Source organism: Heterodontus francisci, unplaced genomic scaffold (assembly GCF_036365525.1).
Source record: "Heterodontus francisci isolate sHetFra1 unplaced genomic scaffold, sHetFra1.hap1 HAP1_SCAFFOLD_51_1, whole genome shotgun sequence".
NCBI lineage: Eukaryota > Metazoa > Chordata > Chondrichthyes > Heterodontiformes > Heterodontidae > Heterodontus > Heterodontus francisci.
The window spans coordinates 1,803,705-1,830,532 of NW_027141937.1; the positions used below are offsets into that span (position 1 = coordinate 1,803,705).

General features: G+C 45.3%; 2 non-coding genes across 2 annotated transcripts; both read right to left on the reverse strand.

The window, feature by feature from the left end:
* Nucleotides 1-601: 601 nt before the first annotated feature.
* On the reverse strand, nucleotides 602-673 carry trnav-cac (transfer RNA valine (anticodon CAC)). The gene has a single exon. It is a non-coding gene; the product is annotated as a tRNA-Val (tRNA).
* Nucleotides 674-4,158: 3,485 nt separating this feature from the next.
* Nucleotides 4,159-4,230, reverse strand: trnam-cau (transfer RNA methionine (anticodon CAU)). Its single transcript has one exon. It is a non-coding gene; the product is annotated as a tRNA-Met (tRNA).
* Between the last annotated feature and the right edge of the window lie 22,598 nt (nucleotides 4,231-26,828).

Here is a 26,828-nt window from a genome sequence, read left to right on the forward strand (position 1 = left end):
AGTACTGTTCTATGTTCTATTTTCTATAACAGAGGTGATGGGAGGCTCAGCCTGGCTACTCAATGTTACAAGGACGCTGAGTAACACCATCGACAACGGGACAGAGAGAAAAACACACAGAAAACTAATAGACTGTGAGGAAGCAAAAGTGAGGAACGGAGAGAGAGAGACAGACAACGAAACTGAGATGGAGAAACAAGGCATTTGTATGATTGTGTTCTCCCTGTTGTGTAACGGTATTTCCTGTTGTGTAAATATGTTTTCTGTTGTGTAAAGATGTACCCTGTTGTTGTGTAAAGGTTTTCCCTGTTATTGTTTTATTTTCTGTTACTGAGCGTCTCCTCACTGTGACCATTTGTCCAGCTTTTATTGTGGCCAACATCACCATCTGGTGAAGGCTCTGCAGGAAGGGGTTGACAAAGTGGGAGAGACTCGGCTGGTCCGTGTTTGCAGCTTGTGTTCGTGAGAGCACAAGTGATTTGTTACTGATTGATGTGTTCACGAGAAGCAAAAAGCTGATCGCAATCGAGCGCATCTTGTAATTATCGGGAAACACTTGATGTTTTGAAAGTGAACTGTTTGTGTTACTCCCAAACATAAATAGCAAAGGATGGTTTCGATCCATCGACCTCTGGGTTGTGGGCCCAGCACGCTTCCGCTGCGCCACTCTGCTAACTGTTGGTTTAAATTTTAGCTGCCCGTTAGTGAAATATGTTCATTTCCCCAATGTTTTTATCAAAATAGGATTGTGTCCGGATTTCTCAAGAATCCCGGACTCAGCAACACACGTGCTGACGGACTCACCCTCACTGCACAATGACACAAGGACACAGAGTAACAGCACCGACACTGAGGCAGGCAGAGAAAGACACACAGAAAACCAGGAAGATATTATCAGGACCCAGAAGGGAACAGACAGAGAAAGACACACAGAAAACCGGGTAGAGATTATCAGGACTCAGAAAGGAACAGACAGAGAAAGGTACTGAGCAAACCAGCAAGAGACAGCGAAAGACTGATGATTTATGTAATTGTGTTCTATGTTGTGTAAAGATGTTCCCTGTGTTATTTTAAAGATATTTCCTGCTGTGTAATATGTTCTCTGTTGTGTAACTATATTCGCTGTTGTGCAAAGATGTTCTCTGTTATTGTGTACAATGGTTCCCTGTTGGGTAAAGATCTTCTTAGTTGTGTAAATATGATCCATCTTGTGTAAAAGTGTTCCGGGTTGTTTAAATATGTTCCCTGCTCTGTAATGTAGAGCTGAGTCTGCACTAATAGAATTGCTACAGTATCTTCCAGTCTGATACTGTTTGAGGGCTGGAATGTGATCCAACGCACAGTCTATACAAATTAAATTGCTATTGTATCTTTTAGTTTCACAATACGGGGGAGTTTTAAACTGAAATCTCAGTTTGTATCTCAGGTTATACTATCTTTCAGATTCTCTCAATCTGATATCACACTTGAGATTTAGACTTAAGACAGGATGTACTGGCATTGGAGGAGTTCAAAAGAGATTCACTCAGTTGATTCCTGAGATGAAGGGGTTGACTTATCAAGAATGGCTAAACAGGTTATTCATTCGTGTTTAGAAGCATGAGGGGTGATCTTTTTGAAACGTACAAGATTCTGAGGGTGCTTAACAGGGTGAAGAAGGGTCTCTGACCTGAAACATTAACTCTGCTTCTCTCTTCACAGATGCTGCCAGACCTGCTGAGTATTTCCAACATTTCTTGTTTTTATTAACAGGGAAGATGCTGAGAAAATGTTTCCACTCGTGGGGGAATCTCAAACTAGGCGACATAGTTACAGAATAAGGGGACACTCATTTAAAACTGAGATGCAAAGGAATTTCTTCTCTCAGAGGGTAGTGAATGTCTGGAATTCTCTACCCCAGACAGTATTGGAGGCTAAATCACTGAAAGTATTTAAAGAGGATGTCAATAGATTTTTGAAATATTGGAGAGTTGAGGGCGATGAAGAGCTGGCATGAAAGATGAGTTGAGGTCTGGGGCAGATCAGCCATGATCTTACTGAATGGCGAGGCAGGCTTGAGGGGCCGAATGGCCTACTCCTGCTCCGATTTCTTCTGTTCTTATGTTATGTTATATCTAATGTATATGTCAGGAAGCACTATGGGAATTAATACTGAAACTTATAAACTCATAATGTGTGTAAATTTTGGGCTGATATTTAACTTGAATCTCAGAGTACATTATTGTGATTAATTCTGTAAGTTTGAAAAGGGAACTCTGTGCCATAATGAAAACAAGAAATGCTGGAAATACTCAGCAGGTCAGGCAACATCTGTACAGAGAGAAGCAAAGTTAACGTTTCAGGTCAGTGACCTTTCAGATTCTGTCAGACCTTTTGAAAGTCCATGTACACCACATCAACAGCATTGCCCTCATCAACCCTCTCTGTTACCTCATCAAAAAATTCCCGCAGGACAGTTAAACATGATTTTCCCTTAAGAAATCCATGCTGGCTTTCTTGAATTAACCCACATTTGTCCACGGGACTATTAATTTTGTCCCAAATTATTAGTTCGAGAAGTTTTCCCACCTCCAAAATTGAACTGACTGGGGAGTGAAATGAGGTGAGTTGCTCTAACAGAGAGCCAGCACGGGTTCGACAGGCTGAATGGCCTCCTTCTGTGCTGTAGCCATTCTATGATTGTATGATTCTAACAACAACTGTTGGTGGAGAGGCAGTGATGCAGGAATGGGTTGACAGAAAGGGGAAAGTCTGGGCTGGTGTGTGTTCGGGTTTGTGAATAAAGGTGATTTGGAAGCTGTGTTCCAAATTGAAGTGTTTACTGGAAGGAAGAAGTTGATGTAAATAAAGAGTAAAATGTGTTAAGATGAAGCGTGGTGTGATTGGGGATAGCAGTAAATATAGTGTTGGTGAATTATTTGTGTTAATAAACTTCCACTGCGCCCTCTGCTGCAGGCTGCTGTTTCTATCCAGCTGTGTATTAGTGCTGTGTGTTAGCGATATAAATGTTTGTTTCAACGCTGTTTATAAAGCAAAAGCACTGCACTCAAACAGTCCCAGACATAGCAACACACATACAAAAGCAAAATACTGCAGATGCTGGAAATCTGAAACATAAACAGAAAATGCTTGAAATAGTCAGCAGGTCTGGCAGCATCTGTGGAGAGAGAACAAAGTTAATGTGAGCTAACGAAACAGACATGAACTGTTCACTGTTTCTCTCTGCACAGATGCTGCCAGACCTACTGAGCATTTCCAGCATTTTCTGTTTTTATTACAGCAAAACAGGTGTTGGGAGGCTCAGCCTGGCTACACAATGTTACAAGGACGCTGAGTAACACCATCGACAACGGGACAGAGAGAAAAACACACAGAAAACCTATAGACTGTGAGGAAGCAAAAGTGAGGGACAGAGAGACAACGAGACTGAGATGGAGAAACAAGGCATTTGTATGATTGTATTCTCCCTGTTGTCTAAAGGTATTTCGTGGTGTGTAAATATGTTTTCTGTTGTGTAAAGATGTACCCTGTTGTTGTGTAAAGGTTTCCCCTGTTATTGTTTTATTTTCTGTTACTGACCGTCTCCTCACTGTGACCATTTGTCCTGGTTTTATTGTGGCCAACATCACCATCTGGTGGTGGAGAGGAGGCTCTGCAGGAAGGGGTTGACAAAGTGGGAGAGACTCGGCTGGTCCGTGTTTGCAGCTTGTGTTCGTGTGAGCAAAAGTGATTTGTTACTGATTGATGTCTTCACTGGAAAGAAGAAGCTGATTGCAATAGAGTGCCTTTGGAAGCATCTTGTTATTATGGGTAAATACTTGATGTTTTGAAAGTGAACTGTTTGTGTTATTTCCCCAATGTTTTTATAAAAATAGGATTGCAGTCGTATTTCTCAAGAATACCGGACTCAGCAACACACGCGCTGACGGACTCACCCTCACTGCGCAATAACACAAGGACACGGAGTAACAGCACCAACAATGGGGCAGGCAGAGAAAGACACACACAAAACCAGGAAGAGATTATCAGGACTCAGAAAGGAACAGACAGAGAAAGGTACTGAGCAAACCAGCTGATCGCAATCGAGCGCATCTTGTAATTATAGGGAAACACTTGATGTTTTGAAAGTGAACTGCTTGTATTATTACCGAACATAAATAGCAGAGAATGGTTTCGATCCATCGACCTCTGGGTTATGGGCCCAGCACGCTTCCGCTGCGCCACTCTGCTAACTGTTTGTTTAAATTTTTGCTGCCCGTTAGTGAAATATGTTCATTTCCCCAATGTTTTTTATAAAAATAGGATTGTCGTCTGAATGCTCAAGAATCCTGGACTCAGCAACACACGTGCTGACGGACTCACCCTCACTGCACAATGACACAAGGACACTGAGTAACAGCACCGACAATGAGGCAGGCAGAGAAAGACACACAGAAAACCAGGAAGAGATTATCAGGACTCAGAAATGAACAGACAGAGAAAGGTACTGAGCAAACCAGCAAGAGACAGCGAGAGACTGATGAACACCACTTGGAGGGAGCACTGAGGGTGGCAAGGGCACAGAATGTAGTCTGGCTGGGGGATTTCAATGTCTATCACCATGGGTGGCTCGGTAGCACCACTACTGACCATGCTGGCCGAGTCCTAACGGAGATAGCTGCTCGATTGGGTCTGCAGTAGGTGGTGAGGGAACTAACAAGAGGGAAAAACATACTTGACCTCATCCTCACCAATCTGCCTGCCGCAGATGCATCTGTCCATGACAGTATTGGTAGGAGTGACCACTGCACAGTCCTTGTGGAGATGAAGTCCTGTCTTCACATTGAGGATACCCTCTATCGTGTTGTGTGCCACTACCACTGTGCTAAATGGGATAGATTTTGAACAGATCTAGCAATGTATAACTGGGCATCCATGAGGTGCTGTGGACCATTAGCAGCAGCAGAATTGCAGTCAACCACATTCTATAACCTCATGGCCCGGCATATTCCCCCACTCTAACATTACCAACAAGCTGGTGGATCAACCCTAATTCAATGAAGAGTGCAGGAGGGCATGCCAGGAGCAGCACCAGGCATACCTTGAAATGAGGCGTCAGCCTGATGAAGCTACAGCCCAGGACTACTTTCATGCCAAACAGCAGAAGCAGCATGTAATAGACAGGGCTAGGTGATCCCACAACCAACGGATCAGATCTACACCCTGCCACATCCAATGATGAATGGTGGTGGACAATTAAACAACCAACAGGAGGAGGTGGCTCCACAAATATCCCCAACCTCAATGATGGGGGAGCCCAGCACATCAGTGCAAAAGATAAGGATGAAGAATGTGAAACAATCTGCAGCCAGAAGTGCTGGGTTGATGATCCATCTCGGCCTCCTTCTGAAGTCCCCAGCATCACAGATGCCAGTCTTCAGCCAATTCGATTCACTCAACGTGATATCAAGAAACGACTGAAGGCACTGGATACAGCAAAGGCTACAGGCCCTGACAATATTCCGGCAATAGTACTGAAGACCTGTGCTCCAGAACTTGCCGCGCCCCTAGCCAAGCTGTTCCAGTACAGCTACAATACTGGCATCTACCCGGCAATGTGGAAAATTGCCCAGGTATGTCCTGTACACAAATAGCAGGACAAATCCAACCCAGCCAATTACTGCCTCATCAGTCTACTCTCAATCATCAGTATAGTGATGGAAGATGTCATCGACGGGGCACTTGCTTTGCAATAACCTGTTCAGTGACGCTCAGTTGGGTTCCGCCAGGGCCATTCAGCTCCTGACGTCATTACAGCCTTGGTTCAAACAAGGATAAAAGAGCTGAACTCAAGAGGTGCGGTGAGAGTGTCTGCCCTTGACATCAAGGTAGCATTTGACTGAGTATGGCATCAAGGAGCCAGAGCAAAACTGGAGTCAATGGGAATCAAGAGGAAAACTCTCCACTGGTTGGAATCGTACCTCGCACAAAGGAAAATGGTTGTGATTGTTGGAGGTCAATCATCTCAGCTCCAGGACATTACTGCTGGAGTTCCTCAGGGTAGTATCCTCGGCCCAACCTTCTTCACTACTTCATCAGTGACCTTCCTTCAATCATAAGGTCAGAAGTGGGGATGTTCACTGATGATTGCAAAATTTAGCACCATTCGCGACTCCTCAGATACTGAAGAGGTCCATGTAGAAATGCAGCAAGACCTGGACAATATCCAGGCTTGGGCTGATAAGTGGCAAGTAACATTCGCGCCACACAAGTGCCATGCAATGACCATCTCGAACAAAAGAGAATCTAACGATCTCCCATTGACATTCAACGGCATTACGATCGCTGAATCCCCCACTATCAACTTCCTGGGGGTTCCCATTGACCAGAAACTGAACTGGAGTAGCCTTATAAATAGTGTGACGACATGAGCTGGTCAGAGGATTGGAAGCATGCGGTGAGTAACTCACCTCCTGACTCCCCAAGCCTGTCCACCATTTACAAGGCACAAGTCTGGAGTGTGATGGAATACTATCCACTTGCCTGGATGGGTGCAGCTCCAACAACATTCAAGAAGCTCTACACCATCCAGGACAAAGCAACACGCTTGATTGGCACCACGTCCACAACATTCACTCCCTTCACCACTGACGTACAGTGGCAGCAGTGGGTACCATCTACAAGATGCACTGCAACAATGCACCAAGGCTACTCAGGAAGCACCTTCCAAACCTACATCCTATACTGCCTAGAAGGAGAAGGACAGCAGATGCATGGGAACACCACCACCTGAAAGTTCTCCTCCAAGCTACACATCATCCTGACTTGGAACGATATCGCCATTCCTTCACTGTCGCTGGGTTAAAATCCTGGAACTCCCTTCCTAATAGCACTGTGGGTGTACCTACCCCACATGGACTGCAGTGGTTCAAGAAGGAAGCTCACCACCACCTTCTCATGGGCAATTAGGGATGGACTATAAATGCTGGCCTGGCTGGCGACGTCCACATCCCATGAAACAAATAATTAAATACAATAACAGCTCATCTCAATTCCTAGTATTTCTAAATCCCACCAGTCCAACATCAGCTGAACAATTATTGCATGTTGTGATTGATGGTCTGGTCTGTAAACTGCACTGTATCACAGATTGCTGACATTTGCTAACTGGAAGTGAGAACTGCAAAATCGGGACAGTAGTTCACATAGTCTGTCAGTGTGAAAGAATCAGGCAATGTGAAGTAATAGAATTTGTCTGTAAATGTTACACTCATATTGCTTTATATTTTTATATTGAAAATAAAAGTAATCATTTCGTGAAAATAGTGACATGTTGTCCAAACTTTGGTAGCCAGTTGTTTTCGTCTTGCACTCAGCAGGGCAATCCACAAGAATACCAATTTAAGGGAAAACAACAACTTTCTTCTGTATGAGAAGAGAGTGCTGATTGGTTGGCAAGTGAACTCTGATTGGTCGAGGCATTGCCATTCAGAATGCACCAGTTTATGGTAACTGACAGATAACTGCCCAGCTTTGTTTGAAATTTAAACCAGGCAGCTTGACTCTGATTGGTCAAGGCATTGCCCTGTGGAATGAGCCAGTGAATGGCTGTCACTTATTTTGTTTAGCTGAAACTGGCACAATATGTGTGCATGTTCTTTCTGTCTGCAAAGAACAGGGCCCTGTGTATTAATATATGTAGCTTACAGTACACACCAATGCACCACACTGCGAGCCCTACTGATAGTCTTAAATCAGTTGTCAGTGTAATTCTTCGCACACTGAGAATTATTTAGCAAATGTTGTCCTATTGTGGAATCACATCTCATGTTGGATACTGTGTTATGAGTTTTGCAAGCACGGGTTGGTTGGGTACGGCCCATTGCGAACAGCGGAAGGGACATGTTATTTGATACAATCCGCCAGTTTTGGGATGTACGGTCTGGAAACCTAGCATCACACTGGTATTGAAATTCATATATCACGTTACTTATTTGTGTGATAGGCAGGACGTCTCTTTTGCTTGACAGCAGCATCCTGTTAGTGGCGAACACCACACTTGTTGCTCCTGCATAGTAACAGCAGGAAACAGCGAGCTTCACCTGTTACTCAAATACTGGGGATATATTACCCTTCCAGGGTAATTTGAGGGAGACTGGGCACTTTTCAGGGCTCAAAATGACGTCCTTCAGCCCATTTATAAGTTTGTGTGATATACAGATAGAAATGATCTGATCAGTGTAGCCATTGTAATGCAGGATGTCTTTGATTCGCCCTATTTCAGCATCAAACTTGCATGGTGAGCAAATGGCTCAGCCCCATTTATGAGGTTTTCGATAAGATTCCGTGGTTACGGAGGGAGGGAGGGAGGTGGTTACGGAGGGAGGGAGGTGGTTACGGAGGGTGGGAGGGAGGTGTTTACGGAGGGAGGAAGGAGGTTGGGACAGGTGAGAACACATCAGGATTTAGAAACAAGGATGAGTATTTTGAAATAAAAACAAGAAATGCTGGAACCACTCAGCAGGTCTGAGGATTTTGAGGTTGAGTTGTTGCTGGACCAGGAGCCAATGTCGGTCAGTGATTGGTTGCCGAAAAGGCCAATCTTATAGCTCATGGAACTGTAAGAATCTCAACGCGTGCATTGACCTGGGAAGGTAGGTTTGCGATAGACCGTGGTAGAAAACCCCTTAGCAGATTTCTCAAGTAGTACATCAAGGAAAGGGAACTCATTTGACTGCTCCATTCCAAAGGTGAATTTGAGTGTAGGATGGAGCCCATGAAGACGTGCAAGGAAATTATTTCATGCAGCTGTGGGTTCAAATATAGCAAACGTATCATCTCCATATTGGAAATACGCAAGAGGTCGGAGGTTAGGTGTCATTCCCTTAAAAACAGGTTTGTCATGGAATCCAACAAAGATGTTTGTGAGAGCTGGGCCTCGAGGGGATCCCATGGCAACACCAGCGATACATGGTGTCAATAAAACTGAACTCAACTGTGCAAGTTGCCGAGTTCATAAGTTCAATGAATACGGATTCACACAATGGTGACGGGTCGAGATTGCCATGATATAGCACTGCAGTGCAAATATCTATGGCTTCCTTAAGTGGTACATTGGTGAATCGGCTAGCAATGTCAAATGAACACATGGACACGGCATTGCTATCGATATGCAAGTCCTGTATGGTCTTCACAAATGTGAAGGAATCCTTCACTGTGTATGTGGAGAACTTGATCAAAAACTGGTTGTAACAATTTGCCCAACCATTTGGCAAATTCATTTCAGGATACTATTTACATTGCTTCAAATAAAGAAAACACAACGACACAAAGAATTGAGCACAACGCTGAAAGTTTCACAGCAAATAGTCAAATGGGAAAAGGATGAAATACAGAAAGAAAAAGCCTAAAATACTGAAAACACTCAGCCAGTCCAGAAACAACTGTGGAGAAGAGAAGCTCGGGTTAATGGTCCAGTTCTGTGACCCTTCTATAGACCTGAAACATTGCTCCTCCCTTCCTCTCTCCACAGGTACTGCTGGAACTGCTGAGTGTTTCCAGAATCTTCTGTTATTATTCAGATTTCCAGTGTGCAGTATTTCTCTTTTTGAAAATAAAATATTCCCTGAGAGGAATGGAACTTTGCATAAAAAATAGGAGTAAGCCATTCGGCCCATCGAAATAGCTCTGCCATTCAATAAGATCACAGCTGATCTCCTACATCAACTCCATCTTACCACACTAGCACAAATCCCTTGATTCCCTTAGTATCCAAAAACCTATCGATCTCTCTCTTGGATATACCCAATGATTGAGCATCCACAGCTCTAGAGTCATAGAGAGATACAGCACTGAAACAGGCCCTTCAGCCCACCGAGTCTGTTCCGACCGACAATCACCCATTTATACTAATACTACATTCATCCCATATTCCCTACCACATTCCCACCATTCTCCTACCACCTATCTACACTGGGGGCAATTTACAATGGCCAATTTACCTATCAACCTGCAAGTCTTTGGCTGTGGGAGGAAACCGGAGCACCCGGCGGAAACCCACGGGGTCACAGAGAGAACTTGCAAACTCCGCACAGGCAATACCCTGAACAGAACCGAGGTCACAGGAGCTGTGAGGCCGCGGTGCTAACCACCGTGCGTAGAGAATTCCAAAGATTCACAATGCTTTGAGTGTAAAAAAATTCTCCTCTTCTCAGTCCTGAATGATTGAGCCATTTATACTGAGACTGTGATCCCTAGTACAAGATTCCCCAGCCAGAGGAAACATCCTCCCAGCATTTACCCTGTTAAATCCCTTAAGATTTTTAGGTGCCAGTAAGATTACCTCTCACTCTTCGAAATTCTGAGGAATATTTTTTTTTTATTTCCAAAATATACTTTATTCATAAAAATCTGTAAAAATTACATTGCAAACAGTTTCCAAACAGCACCAAAAAATACAAACATTGCAAGGGAGATCAGTTTCCTTCAATACTGTCATGTGTTTCTTCACAACCCTTCCGTTTCACAATTGTCATGCCAATTACAGTTTTACATTTACAGCAAATTAAAATATTAACGATACAGTTCGAGGGGTTTCCCATGGATCCAGCCCCTCAGTTCAGCTTGGTGGGGGTCCTTACACTGTGGTCTTTCCCCATTGAGCCTTTGCTGCGGCTGCCCCAATCTTTAGTGCGTCCCTCAGCACGTAGTCCTGGACCTTGGAATGTGCCAGTCCGCAACATTCGGTGGTGGACAACTCTTTGCGCTGGAAGACCAGCAAGTTTCGGGCAGACCAAAGGGCGTCTTTCACCGAATTGATAGTCCTTCAGCAGCAGTTGATGTTTGTCTCGGTGTGCGTCCCTGGGAACAGCCCGTTGAGCACAGACTCCTGTGTTACAGAGCTGCTTGGGATGAACCTCGACAAAAACCACTGCATCTCTTTCCACCCCTGCTTTGCGAAAACACATTCCAGGAGGAGGTGGGCGACCGTCCCTTCCCCAACACAGCCACCGCGGCGGCACTGTGCGGAGTGGGCGAGACGTCGGGTGTGCATGCAGGATCTGATGGGGAGGGCGGAGGGCCCTTCTCACCACCAGCCAAGCTACGTCTTGGTGCTTGTTTGAAAGTTCTGGTGATGAGGCATTCCGCCAAATGACTTTGACAGTCTGCTCAGTGAACCATGCGACAGGATCCACCGTCTCCTTTTCCCGTAGGGCCTTGAGGACATTCCGTGCAGACCACTGCCTGATGGACCGGTGGTCAAAGGTGTTTTCCCGCAGAAACTGCTCCACGAAGGATAGGTGGTATGGCACGGTCCAACTGCATGGAGCGTTCCGCGGCAATGTGGCCAAGCCCATCCTTCACAACACCAGGGACAGATAGAACCTCAGCACGTAGTGACACTTGGGGTTTGCGTCCTGGGGATCTACACACAGCTTGATGCAGCCGCACACAAAGGTGGTCATCAGGATGAGGGCCACGTTGGGTACATTTTTCCCGCCCTTGTCCAGAGATTTGAACATCGTGTCCCTCCGGACCCGGTCCATTTTAGATCCCCAGATGAAGCAGAAAATGGCTCGGGTGACTGCCACAGCGCAGGAGTGGGGTATGGGCCAGACCTGTGCCATGTAGAGCAACAACGTGAGCGCCTCGCACCTGATGACCACGTTCTTACCCACGATGGAGAGAGATCGCTGCCCCCACATACCCAACTTTTGTCGTACCTTGGCTACTCGCTCCTCCCATGTTTTGGTGCACGACCCGGCCCTTCCGAACCATATCCCCAGCACCTTCAGGTAAGCTGACCTGACGGTGAAGGGGACAAAGGATTGGTCAGCCCAGTTCCCAAAGAACATGGCCTCGCTCTTGCCGTGGTTAACTTTGGCTCCCGAGGCCAGTTCGAACTGGTCGCAGATGCTCATCAGTCTGCGCACGGACAGCGGATCCGAGCAGAAGACGGCAACATCATCCATGTACAGGGAGGTTTTCACCTGAGTGCCTCCGCTGCCTGGGATTGTCAACCCTCTTATGCTCGCATCCTTCCTAATAGACTCAGCAAAGGGTTCAATAAAGCAAACAAACAAGACCGGGGACAGAGGACAGCCCTGTCTGACTCCAGATTTGATCGGGAAACTTTCCGATTCCCACCCGTTGATTGAGACTGCGCTACTGATGTTTGTGTAGAGCAGTTGGATCCAATTGCAGATTCCCTCCCCAAACCCCATTTTGGAAAGCACGTCCATCATGTCGGTGTGCGATATCCTGTCAAAAGCCTTCTCCTGGTCCGGGCTGATGAGGCAGGTGTCCACCCTTCTGTCCCGTACGTAGGCGATCATATCCCTGAGTAGTGCGAGACTATCAGAGATCTTCCTGCCGGGTACAGTACAGGTCTGATCGGGGTGAATCACCAACTCCAGAGCAGACTTGACTCGACTGGCTATGACTTTGGACAGAATCTTGTAGTCAACATTAAGCAGTGAGATGGGCCGCCAATTTCTGATTTCTGCTCTCTCCCCCTTCCGCTTGTAAATGAGGGTGATGATGCCTTTCCTCATGGATTCTGACATGCTGCCGGCCAGGAGCATACTCTCGTATACTTCCAGCAGGTCCGGGCCGACCCAGTCCCACAGGGCCGAGTACGAGGAATATCGGCCTTGTCGACTCAATCTCTTCTCAAAGGACAATTCCCTCATCCCAGGAAGCAATCGAGTGACACTTTGTTAAACTTCCTTTAAGGCAAGTATGTCCTTCGTTAGGTAAGGGGAACCAAAACTGTGCACAGTGCTCCAGGTGTGATCTCACCAAGGCTCTGTCTAATTGTAGTCAAACTTCTTTATTCTTATAAAAACTCTTCACAATGTTGAACACAACTATTAACTACCTCATTAACATCTCTGCTCGAAGAAGAAGGACCCCAGCTTCACACACCCCAGACCCCTATTCTTTCCACATTAGCTGAATTCGTGCATCTCTGATACCATTCTAGTAAATCTCCTCTGTGCCCTCTCTGAGGCCTTGACATTCCTGCTAAAGTGTGGAACATGGAATTAGACACAATGCTCGAGCTGAGGCCTATAATCAGTGAGATTTATAAAGGTTCAGCCTCAATTCCTTGTCTGTGTCCCGTACTCCCATTTCTGGTTTCTGACTCAAAGTCGGCTCAAAGCTGTTGAAACTGCCTGAAGAAACATTTCCACCCAACAAAGCGCTCGGAATGTGAGAAGGGACAAATTGAGTGACCAAGTACATCAACTCCAAGTAAAACTCCACCATGTAGTGAAAACACTCGAAACACAACGGCTCTTTTAAGAGCCACCCACAATCTCTCTGAAAAAGCTGCACCAACATCTCTCTCGAATTGGTTTATTTCATTGGTTTTAATGCTAAATAACTCTCTTGAACTTTGTCTATGTTTTCTGTTTCAATCTGGTATGGAGATTCTGGGAAGATGAGTTTCACTGCCTGGGAGGATCTTTGTGGTTTTCCTGCAGAATGCAGCATCAGTGAAGCGGTCACTTGCACTGAGCAGGTCAAGCGCAAGATGTAACCATGTGGTGTCCGCTCTGAAACTGGAGGGCTGCATTCCCTGTGGATTCGGCAGTCGAAAAACTCGACCGTTTCTCTCAAACACAAAACAAAGTCTCTTTTCAGAGTCACCCACCGCCTCATAGGGACAGCAGTGACCTGGGAACGGGAGCTGGGGTGTGTTTTATGCCGGAAATAACTGTTAATGATTTATGTTGTGCTCTCGTTATATTCCAATCTCTGAATTGAGCCTTTCCACCGCACCAGGGTTATGGGGAGAGTTTTCATCGTTTCTTTTCCAAACGTACAGACGATGTTATAAAGTTGCTGATTTACCCAGATGGCGGATTCTCCCCTCACAGTGAAAAGTAACATCACACCTTCACATCTGCCCATTGTTTTATAATTGAATAATTAGTCAAATGGAATTATTTGTGATGTTATTTCCCCCGAGACGGTGTTTCCTGCAGTGAAACTGATCAGTTTCAGCTCAGTCATTCAGGGACCTGGAATTCCTGCAGTTTGAACCTGCTGCAACCCGAGCCCACTTCTGATTGGTCACCCTCTTCTCATAAAGTCAGTGACAGCACTTTTTCTTTATTTCCAAAATATACTTTATTAATAAAAATCTGCAAAAATTACATTGCCAAACAGTTTCAAACAGCACCAAAAAATACAAACATTGCAAGGGAGATCAGTTTCCTTCTATACTATCATGAGTTTCTTCACAACCCTTCCATTTCACTATTGTCATGCCAATTACAGTTTCACATTTACAGCAAATGAAAATATCAACGATACAGTTCGAGGGGTTTCCCATGGATCCAGCCCCTCAGTTCAGCTTGGTGGGGGTCCTTACACTGTGGTCTTTCCCCATTGAGCCTTTGCTGCGGCTGCCCCAAGCTTTAGTGTGTCCCTCAGCACGTAGTCCTGGACCTTGGAATGTGCCAGTCTGCAACATTCGGTGGTGGACAACTCTTTGCGCTGGAAGACCAGCAAGTTTCGGGCAGACCAAAGGGCATCTTTCACCGAATTGATAGTCCTCCAGCAGCAGTTGATGTTTGTCTCGGTGTGCGTCCCTGGGAACAGCCCGGAGAGCACAGACTCCTGTGTTACAGAGCTGCTTGGGATGAACCTCGACAAAAACCATTGCATCTCTTTCCACATGAGGCGGCCATTCGCCCCATCAAGTCCATGTCGGGTTTCCAATCTGTTCAGTCCCTGACTCGATCCCCAAAGCCCTGCATAACCCCTTTGGGTCAAAATGACCGTGGCAGAACTCGAACCTACAATCTTCCGATAACCTCATAAAATACACTGAAGTCAAACGCCTTATTTATTAGGCCACACGGCCATTAGATAAAATGAATGATCCAATCGGAGAACCTCGAAGCACAAAATACAAAAATTCATTGGCTGAACCTGTCAACCTGGCAGAATATTTGAATTCGTGAAAGCTGCCAATTTCACTGTGGAAAAGAAGTGATCGACTGGAAAAGTACATAAAAATCTATTTTCCCGTCACGCTTTAAAAAAACGCTTTTAAAACACAATTTTGCTTTTACTGACTCAAATTGCTGGTGCTATTTTATGAACAGCTTTATTTTGCCAATTTTTGTCAACTTCTTATCCGTAACTGACAGGAAAACACTCCGTTCAGCAATCTTTCACGTGAAAAATAACTCAAACTCGGTGTGGAAGTAATAAATTACAGACTATTGGTAATTCCCCTTCACACGGGCTTCAGGGGGACAGTGAGAAGCCACTGAAATAGTTGCTTCATCCTTTTAAAAGGTTCCCATTCTGTCCTGTTACTGACATGTTGGAATCAGATTTGTATTTAACAAGATATTTCTGTGAAAACAAAATCCTCAACGGACCAGCTGGGAATCTGGGAATCACTGTAGTAAAATAAAAGGCTTTTGATTGAGAAGACGGGACCTTCTCACCAGCAGCCGGGTTACATTCCCCTCACATCCTTATTCAGTGAGCAGCTCTTTCCCTCGAGAAATAGACAGCAGCAGTTGGAAGTTCAGTGAAAGGATCAGTTCATTGAGACAAGTTTCTGACTGACAGGTGGTGCTGAATATTAATACAAGAAGGTCCTGGAATGGGAAACAAGTGTCCAGAGTGGGGTCTGAAATCAGGACAGGGAAATGGCCAGCACTGACACAGATCATTTCATTATTACATTGATATCTGACTGTCAAAAAGGAGAAGCGAGTTAAACACATGATGGTGAAAGGAATGGAAGATGACGCTGGTTGTTCTAGATGAAGAGGGATAGACAGAGGTGTGGGTACAGCAGACTTCAGACAGTAATCAGCCCTTTCAGATACTGTGGGTGGATCTGAAAAGAGCCTTTGGGTATTTGATAAAATCCTGGCAGATTGACTTGGTTTTGGTGCCCGGAGCGCTGGTTTTCTTGGGCAGCAACACGGACTGGATATTCGGCAGCACCCTGTCCTCAGTGTCCTGGAATCAAAAGCAAGTGTCCAGAGTGGGACCTGAAATCAGGATGGGGGAAAAAGCTCTTTGTTTAAAAACCCTCAAATAGCTACCTTGTAATTGGTCAGGTTACTAATGTTTTAGTTAGTGTAATTTATAATAATTACTAATTAGAAAGTGCTGTTTGGACAGAGTGTAAAGCTGTGAGTTGATGTGTGAGGGACTTCACTGACTAGGGGAAGGAGGTGCTGTTTGGTCTCTTTTCTTTTCTGCTTTTTCTGCCTCCATGGTACAGGGGAAGAAGTTGATTGGTGAGTAACTGGTAAATTAATCTACTTATTACACTTATTACACGAGCAATAATGAGTTTGCAAAGCTAAGTTATGGCAGGGCAGCTCGGCCAAGTGGAATGTGCCTCCTGTGGTATGTGGGAAGTCATGGATGCACCATGTGTCCTTGACAAACACATCTGCAGGAAGTGTCACCAGCTGCAGAAGCTTGAGCTCCAGGTTTCAGAACTCGAGCAGCAACTGGAGTCAGTGTTGTGCATCCGCAAGGCAGAGAACTACGTGGATAGGACTTTTCAGCAGGTTGTCACCTCGGAGTTGAAGAGAGCACACGCTGAGAGGGATTGGGAGTTTGCCAGACAGACAAGAAGGTCAAGGCAGGTAGTGCAGGAGTCCCTGGAGGGCATCCCACTTTCTAACTGGTATTCAGTTCTGAGTACTGATGGGAGAGAGGGTTCCTCTGGAGAGTGCAGTGAGAGTCATGACCAGAACTCCATGGGTGGCTCAGCTGTGCAGGGAGGGAGGAGAAAATACAAGCGAGCAATACTGGTAGGGGATTGTATAGTTCGGGGAACAGATAGGTATTTCAGTGCTCGCAAACCAGGTTTCCTCCTTGGTGCAAGGATCATGGATATCACTGAGTGGCTACAGAGCATTCTGGAGGGCAAGGATGCACAGCCAGAGGTCGTGGTCCACATTGGTACCAACGATATAGGTTGAGGGATGAGATCCTTCAGGCTGAGTTTAGGGAGTTAGGAAAGAGATTAACAAACAGGACCTCAAAGGTAGTAATCTCCAAATTACTCCCAAGGCCACATGCTAGTGAGTATAGAAATAGGAGAATACACCAGATGAATGCATGGCTGGAGAGATGGTGCAGGAAGGAGGGCTTCCGATTTCTGGGGCATTGGGACCAGTTCTGGGGAAGGTAGGACCTATATAAGTTGAACGGTCTACACCTGAACAGGACCGGGATGAATATCCTTGCAGGTGCTGTTGGGGATTGTTTAAACTAATTTGGCAGCTTGATGGGAACCTGAGGGCAGTTTCAGACAGGGCATTTTCAGGGCAGGGAACGGGAGGCAGAAAATTAGCGAATGACTCTGAAAGACAGAAGAAGCAAAGTTTAAAAAGTGTGCAGCAGAGGAATTTGGCAGTGTTAAAGGATATTTATTTATTTAAAGAGGCAACTTAATTGAAACATATCAGATCCTGAGGAGTCTTGAGAGGGTGGATGTGGAAAGGATGTTTCCCCTAGTGGGAGAATCTGGAATTAGGAGTCACTGTTAAAAAATAAGGGGTCACCCATTTAAGACAGAGATGAGGAGAATTTTTTTCCCTCAGAGGGTGGTGAGTTTTTGGAACTCTCTTCCTCAATAGGCGGTGGAAGCAGAGACTTTGAATATTTTTAAGGCAGAGGGACATCGATTCTTGATAAGCAAAGGGGTGAAAGGTTATCGGGGGTAGGCGGGAATGTGGAGTAATCAGTTCAGCCGTGAACATATTGAATGGGGAAGCAGGGTCCAGGGGTCGAATGGCCGACTCCTGCTCCTAATTTTTATACCTGTATGTATATTCATATAGTAAATAAAGCTGATGAGATGAGGGCACAGATAGACACATAGAACAATACAGCACAGGAACAGGCCATTCGGCCCTCCAAGCCTGCGCTGATAAAGTAACATCACACTTTTTATTTTTATTTAGAGATACAGCACTGAAACAGGCCCTTTGGCCCACTGAGTCTGTGCTGACCAACAACCACCCATTTATACTAACCCTACAGTAATCCCATATTCCCTACCACCTACTTACACTAGGTGCAATTTACAATGGCCAATTTACCTATCAACCTGCAAGTCTTTGGCTGTGGGAGGAAACCGGAGCACACGACGAAAACCCACAGGGAGAACTTGCAAACTCCACACAGGCAGTACCCAGAATGGAACCCGGGTTCCTGGAGCTGTGGTGCTAACCACTGCGCCATTGTGCCCACACATGGTAACACAATATCATTGCAATAAGGGAAACTTGGCTTAAAGAGGGCAAGAATGGCAGCTCAACATCTCTGGGTATAGAGTTTTCATGTGGCATAGGGATAAAAAAGGTGGGAGTGTAGCATTATTAGTTAAGGAAGGCATACAGCTTTGAGGAGGGATTATATGCTAAATGAATCATCAAATGAGGCCATATGGGTGGAGCTCAGAAATAAAAAAGGGGCAGTCACACTACTAGGAATGTACTGTAGACCCCCAAATAGTGAGAGAGAGATAGAAGAACAAATATGTAGGCAAATTGCTGAGTGCAAAACTATAGGGAAATAATAGTTGGGGATTTCAACTATCCTAATATCAACTGGGGTACAAACAGTGTGAAGGGCACAGAGGGCACAAAATTCCTGAACTGCATTCAAGAGAACTTTAATAGCCAGCACATCACAAGCCCAATGAGAGGGGGCACAATTCTAGATGTAGTCTTCAGTAATGATACTGGGCAAGTAGCAGTGGGTGACCATTTTGGAGATAGCTTTTTTTTATTAATTCATGGGATTTTAGGCATCGCTGGCCAGGTCAGCATTTATTACCCATCCCTAATTGCCCTTGGTAAGGTGGTGGTGAGCTGCCTTCTTGAACCGCTGTAGTCCATTTGGGATAGGTGCACCCACACTGTTATTCAGAATGGAGTTCCAGAATTTTGACCCAGTGACAGTGAAGGATCAGCGATATAGTTCCAAGTCAGGATGGTGTGTGTCATGGTGGGGAACTTGCAGGTGGTGGTTTTCCCATGCATTTTCTGCCCTTGTACTTCTAGTTGGTCGAGGTCACAGGTTTGGAAGGTGCTGTTCAAGGAGCCTTGGTGCATTGCTGCAGTGCATCTTGTCGATGGTACACACTGCTGCCACTGTGCGTCAGTGGTGGAGGGAGTGACTGTTTGTAGATGGGGTGCCAATCAAGTGGGCTGCTTTCTCCTGGATGGTGTTGAGCTTCTTGAGTGTTGTTTTAGCTGCACCTATCCAGGCAAGTGGAGACTATTCCAACACACTCCTGACTTGTGCCTTGTTGATGGTGGACAGGCTTTGGGGAGTCAGGAGGTGAGTTACTCGCCTCAGGATTCCTAGCCTCTGACCTGCTCTTGTAGCCACGGTATTTATATGGCTACTCCAGTTCAGCTTCTGGTCAATGGTGCCCCTAGGATGTTGATAGTGGGGGATTCAGCAATGGTAATGCCATTGAATGTCAAGGGGAGTTAGTTCGATTCTCTCTTGTTGGTGATGGTCAATGCCTGGCACTTGTGCGGCCCGAATGTTACTTGCCGCTTATCAGCCCAATCCTGGATATTGTCCATGTCTTGCTGCATTTCTACACAGACTGCTTCAGTATCTGAGGAGTCATGAATGGTGCTGAACATTGTGCAATCATCAGCGAACATCCCCACTTCTGACCTTCTGATTGAAGGAAGGTCATTGATGAAGCAGCTGAAGATGGTTGGGCTGAGGACATTACCCTGAGGAGCGCCTGCAGTGATGTCCTGGAGCTCAGATGATTGACCTCCAACAACCACAACCATCTTCCTTTGCGCTAGGTATGACTCCAGCCAGTGGAGGGTTTTCCCATTGACCTCAGTTTTGCTCGGGCTCCTTGATGCCATACTCGGTCAAATACTGCCTTGATGTCAAAGGCAATCACTCACACCTCACCTCTTTTGTCCATGTTTGAACCAAGGCTGTCATGAGGTCAGGAGCTGAGTGGCCCTGGCAGAACCCAAACTGAGTGTCACTGAGGCAGGTTATTGCTAAGTGAGTGCCGCTTGATGGCACCTTCCATCATTTTACTGATGATTGAGAGTAGACTGATGGGGCCTAAAGTGATGGAAGGTGTCATCAACATTGCCATCAAGCAGCACTAGCAGATATGTCCTTTAGGATTCGGCCAGTAGAGATGCTCCCGAGCCACTCTTGGTGATGGACATTGAAGTCCCCCACCCAGAGTACATTCTGTGCTCTTGCCACCCTCAGTGCTTCCTCCAAGTGCTGTTCCACATGGAGGAGTACTGACTCATCAGCTGAGGGAGGGCAGTAGGTGATAATCAGCAGGAGGTTTCCTTGTCCATTGTTTGATCTGATGCCATGAGACCTCATGGGGTCCAGAGTCGATGTTGAGGACTTCCAGGGCAATTCCCTTTCTACTGACACCTCTGGTGAGTCTGTCCTGCCCGTGGGACAGGACATACCCAGGGATGGTGATGGCAGTGTCTGCGACATTGCCTGTAAGGTATGATTCTGTGAGTATGACTATGTCAGGCTGTTGCTCTCCCAACTGAACACAAGCCACCAGATGTTACTAAGGAGGACTTTGCAGGGTCGACAGCGCTGGGTTTGCCATTGTCATTTCTGGTGCCCAGGTCGACGCCGGGTGGTCCGTCTGCTTTCATTCCTTTTTAATGACTTCGTAGTGTTTAGTTTCAACTGAGTGGCTCGCTCGGCCATTTCAGAGGGCATGTAAGAGTCAACCACATTGCTGTGGGTCTGCAGTCGCATGCAGGCCAGACAAGAACAGCAGATTTCCTTCCCTAAAGGGCATTAGTAAACCAGATGGGTTTTTACAACCATCAACAATGGTTTCATGGCCATCATTAGACTTGCTTTTTAATTGCAGATTTATTATTTGGATTTAAATTTCAATGGTGGGATTTGAACCCACGTCCCCTGAGCAATACCCTAGGTGTCTGGGTTACTAATCCACTGACAAGTCTACTGACAAGACCACTACGCCACCACCACCCCTAGTGACCATGCTGCAATTAGTTTTGGCATAATCATGTAAAAGGACAAAGATACAACAGAAGTAAAAGTTTTAAATTGGGGGAAGGCAAATTTTACAAAACTGAGAGGTGACTTGGTGGATGTGGACTGGATACAACTACTTGAAGGAAAGCCCAACGATGTTCTATCAGTACATTAAGAGCAAGAGGATAACTAAGGAAAGGGTACGGCCGATCAGAGATGTACAAGGGAACGTATGAGTGGATGCAGAAGATGTGTGTGGGGTTCTTAATGAGTTTTTGTCTCTGCCTTCACAAAGGAGAGGGATGATGCAGACAAAGAAGAGGAGTGTGAAATATTAGATACGATAAGCATAATGAGAGTGGAAGTACTAGAGAGTCTGACATCCTTCAAAATGAATAAATCACCAGGGCCGGATGATTTGCATCTGAGGTTGTGACAGGAAGCCAGGGAGGAAATAGTGGATGCGCTGAGGATCATCTTCAAATCCTCACTGGATATGGGGGAGGTGCCGGAGGATTGGAGGTCTGCGAACGTTGTACTATTATTTAAAAAGGATGTGAGGGATAGGCCAAATAATTATAGGCCGGTCAGTCTGGCTTCGGTGGTGGGTAAATTATTAGAATCAATTCTGAGGGACAGGATAAACTGCCACTTAGAAAAGCACGGATTAATCAGGGATAGTCAGCATGGATTTGTTAAGGGAAGGTCATGTCTCACTAACTTGATTGAGTTTTTTGAGGAAGTAACAAGAAACATTGATGAGGAGAGTGTGGTGGATGTGGTCTACATGGATTTTAGTAAGGTCCCACATGGCAGACTGGTCAGTAAAATGAAAGCCCATGGGATACAGGGGAATGTGGCAGGTTGGATCCAAAATTGACTCAGTGACAGGAAACAAAGGATAGTAGTCAACGGATGTTTTTGCGAATGGAAAGCGGTTTTCAGTGGCGTTCCACAGGGTTCAGTGTTGGGTCCCTTGCTGTTTGTGGTATATATTAATGATTTGGAATTAAATGTGGGAGATATGATTGGGAAATTTGCTGATGACACAAAAATTGGCCGTGTAATTGATAGTGAGGAGGATAGCTGTAGACATCAGAATGATATGAATGGATTGGTTGAGTGGGCGGAAAAATGGCAAATGGAATTCAATCTGGAGAAGTGTGAGGGAATGCATTTGGGGAGGGCAAACAAAGCAAGGGAATACACAATAAATGGGAAGATATTGAGAGGGGTAGAAGAAGTGAGAGACTTTGGAGTGCATGTCCACAGGTCCTTGAAAGTGGCAGGACAGGTAGATAGAGTGATGAAAAAGGCATACAGAATGCTTTCCTTTATTGGCCAAGGTATAGAATAGAAAAGCAGGGATGTAGTGCTAGAACTGTATAAATGGCGGTTAGGCCACAGCTGGAGTATTGCGTACAGTTCTGGTCATCACATTACAGAAAGGACATAATTGCTCTGGAGAGAGTACAGAGGAGATTTACAAGAACGTTGCCAGGGCTTGAAAGTTGCAGCGATGAGCAAATATTGGAGCGGCTCGGGTTGTTTTCCTTAGAACAGAGGAGTCTGAGGGGTGACTTGAATGAGGTGTACAAAATTATGAGGCGCCCAGACAGAGTGGACAGTAAGGACCTGTTTCCCCTGGTGGGGAGGTCAGTTACCAGGGGGCACAGATTTAAGGTGATTGGTAGAAGGATTAGAGGGGACATGAGGGGAAACGTTTTTACCCAGAGGGTGGTGGGTGCCTGGAATTCGCTGACAGGAATGGTGGTGGAGGCAGAAGCCCTCAACTCATTTAAAAATACCTGGACATGCACCTGAAGTGCTGTAACCTGCAAGTCTACGGATCAGGTGCTGGAAGGTGGGAATAGATTGGGTGGCTAGTTTTTTCGGCCAGAGCAAACGCGATGGGCTGAATGGACTCCTTCTGTGCCCTAATTTTTCTATGATTCTATGGAAATTACCAGCACTGACACAGATCATTTCATTAGTACATTGATATTGGACTGACTATAAGGAGAAGCTAGTTAAACACATAATGGTGAAAGGAATGGAAGATAGCATTGGTTGTTCCAGATGAAGAGGGATAGACAGCGGTGTGGGTACAGCAGACTTCAGACAGTAATCAGCCCTTTCAGATACTGTGGGTGGCTCTGAAAAGAGCCTTTGCGTATTTGAAAAAATTCTGGCAGATTGACTTGGTTTTGGTGCCCGGAGCGCTGGTTTTCTTGGGCAGCAACACGGCCTGGATATTAGGCAGCACCCTACCCTGAATGATGGTCACCCCTCCCAGCAGCTTGTTGAGCTCCTCATCATTGAGGACGGCCAGCTGTAGGTGGCTGGGGATGATGCAGGTCTTCTTGTTGTCCCGGGCCGCGTTACCGCCCAGCTCGAGCATTTCAGCAGTCAGATACTCGAGCACAGCAGCCAGATAGACCTGGGCTCTGGCACCCACACGCTCAGCATAGTTACCCTTTCTCAGGAGCCTGTGAACACGGCCCACCGGGAACTGCAGTCCAGCCCGGGAGGAGCGAGACTTGGCCTTGGACCGAGCTTTCCCGTTGGTCTTTCCTCTTCCAGACATTTCCACAATCTCACAAATACTTTCACAATGAATGGATAATTTCGTCAGCATTAAACATACACATGGGGTAGTCAGGATGGTCGAGCAGTCTGAGACGGTTCATTCAGATCACAATTCTCTCTGCAGGGGTGGGTTCAAATTCCCCTTCTGATAAGTTGTGTTTTGACATGACTAGAGGTATTTGGGAGTAGCGATGAAGAACAAACAGAGATCATGAAAGAATATTGACAAGCAAAATCAAAACAAATCCAAAGATGTTTCATCAATACATTGCAGTCAGAGGCAACTGAGGAAAGAGTAGGGCCCATCAAAGACCTAAAAATGTAACCTATGTGTCAGTGTGGAAGATGTTGGTATGTTTATTAATGAATATTTTACTGTCTTCACAAATGAGGGGGTGATGCAGATATTGTAATTAAGGAGAAGGAGTGTGAAGTATTGGACATGATAAACTGAGGGAGAGAAGAAGTATAAATGGGATTAACATCCTTGAAAGTGGATAAATCATCAGGGCCGGATGAAATGTACCACAGGCTGTTAAAAGAAGCCAGGAAGGAAATAGTGGAAGGTCTGACCATCAGTTTCCAATCCCTCACTGGATACGGGTGTGATGTCAGAGGATTGGAGGTCTCGTAACACTGCAATAAAAGCAAAATTCTGCAGATGCTGCAAATCTGAAATAAAAACTAGTTGCATTGGAAATACACAGCAGGTCTGGCAGCAACTGTGGAGAGAGAAGCAAAGTTAACGTTTCTGTTCTGATGAAAGGTCACTGACCTGAAATGTTAACTTTGTTTCTCTCTCCACAGATGCTGCCAGACCTGCTGTGTATGTCCAGCACTTTTTGTTTTTATTGCTAACATTGCACCATTGTTGAAAAAGGAAGCGAGGGAACAATTAAAGGCCAGTCAGCCAAACCGCAATAGTGGGCGAATTATTGGAATTAATTCTGAGAGACAGGATAAACTGTCACTTAGAAAGGCACAGATTAATCAAGTACCGTCAGCATGGATTTGTTCAGGGAAGCTCCTGTCTGACGAACTTGATTGAATGTTTTTGAAGAAGTAACAAGGAGGATTGATGAGGATAGTGCAGTTGATCTGATCCACATGGATTTTAGCAAGACTTTTGACAAGGTCCCACATGGCAAACTGGTTAAAAAAAATAAAAGCACATGGGATCCAGGGGAGTGTCGCAAGCTGGATACAAAATTGGTTCAGTGGCAGGAAACAAAAAGGAATTGGTTACAGGTGTTTTTGCAACTGGAGGACTGTTTCCAGTGGTGTTCTACAGGGCTCACAACTAGGTCCCCTGCTTTTTGTGGTATATATTAATGATATGGACATAAATGTAGAGGGCACAATCAAGATGTTTGCAGATGAAACAAAAATTTTCCGTGTTGTTGATAGGGAGGAGGATAGCTGTACATTGCAGGAAGATATCAATAGACTGGTCAGGTGGGCAGAGAAGTGGTAAATGGAATTCAAATTGGACAAGTGTGAGGTGATGCATTTGGGAGGTCAAAAAAGGCAAAGGAATACACAATTAATGGGAGAACACTGAACGGTGCAGAGGAAGTGAGAGACGTTGGAGTGAATGTCCACAGATCCCTGAAGTAGCAGTACAAGTCAATAAGGTGGTTCAGCAGGTATATGGAATCCTTTCCTTTATTAGCTGAGGTACAGAATATAAGGGTGATCTGGGTATCCATGTCAATAAGGCACTGAAAGCTAACATGCAGGTGCAGCAAGCAATTAGGAAGGCTAATAGTATGTTAGCCTTTATCACAAGAGGATTTGAGTACAGGAGTAGTGAATTCTTGCTTCAATTGTACAGAAACTTGGTTAGACCGCACTTGGAGTACTGTGTGCAGATTTGGTCTCCTTACCTTAGGAAGGATATTATTGCCATGGAGGGAGTTCAACGAAGGTTCATCAGACTTGTTCCTGGGATGGTGGGACTGTTCTATGCAGAGAGATTGGGAAACTGGGGCTGTATTCTCTAGAGTTTCAAAGAATGAGAGGTGATCTCATTGAAACCTACAAAATATTTAAAGGACAGTCAGGGTAGATGCAGCTAAGATGTTTCATCTGGATGGGGAGTCGAGAACCAGAGGCTCAATTTCAAAATAAGGGGGAAGCTCCTTAGGACAGAGATGAGGAGAAATTTCTTTGCACGGAGGGTTGTGAATCTTTGGAATTCTGTACCCCAGAGGGCTGTGGAAGCTCAGTCGTTGAGTATGTTTAAAGCAGAGATTGACAGATTTCTAAATACAATTGACATCAGGGAATATGAGGAAAGTGTGGGGAAAAGGGCATTGAAGTGGATGATCAGCCATGATCATATTGAATGGTGGGGCAGGCTCGATGGGCTGAATGGCCGACTCCTGCTCCTATGTTCCTATGTTCCTAACTCCACATGATCGGCGAGGCACAGCCTCAGGCCGACTTGTCAGGTGGTGTAAACAGATATCACTGCTTCTGATCTTCACCAGAACAGAGAGTGAGATGTAACATTGATCATCAAACAGACTGTGAGAGAATACAACAGAATAAAACACATGGAGAGACACTGTGGAATAACAAATAGATTTGATTGGAACATTGACTTTGATTGGAATGGATAAAACACCAGAAACAGCAGATTAAATTGGGATTCTCATCATTATATTGATCTGGGACAGAAAAGAGAAACTGATGGAAAGAAGGGAAGAAGGAAGAAAAGAAAGGATGGAACTGTTCAGTTTTTTCAGTTTTTTCACTTGCCCATCAAAGCTGGATAAAAAAAAGTTGCAAATAACAGAGAATTTCACCAAAAAGGGAGATTAAATGCTGCCAAAACCTTGGATCGAAGGATGCCCCAACAGATCACCTGTTTAACTGTCTCCTCACTGGGGGATTTCAATCAGTGAAAAATATTATTCTCTACCTTTCTTTGTTAAATGAACCCAGAACTGTCACTTGGAATTAATATCTGTGTTCCGACTCCTGAGTAATAAAATTGTGAGTTTCTCGATATTTTCGGGACACATTTCCTGCTGAAAGAACTAAGAACTCTTTTCTAATTTACACAATACTATATACACATTCATCAAGCCTCCTAAGCTAGCATCCTTGGTGCTGCTCTCTCCTCCCAAACCTCATCTCCTGTGACTGTTACATCATCACTCTGACAGTGGGAGTGATTGATCCCAATGTCTTCAGCATTAACCCTTTAC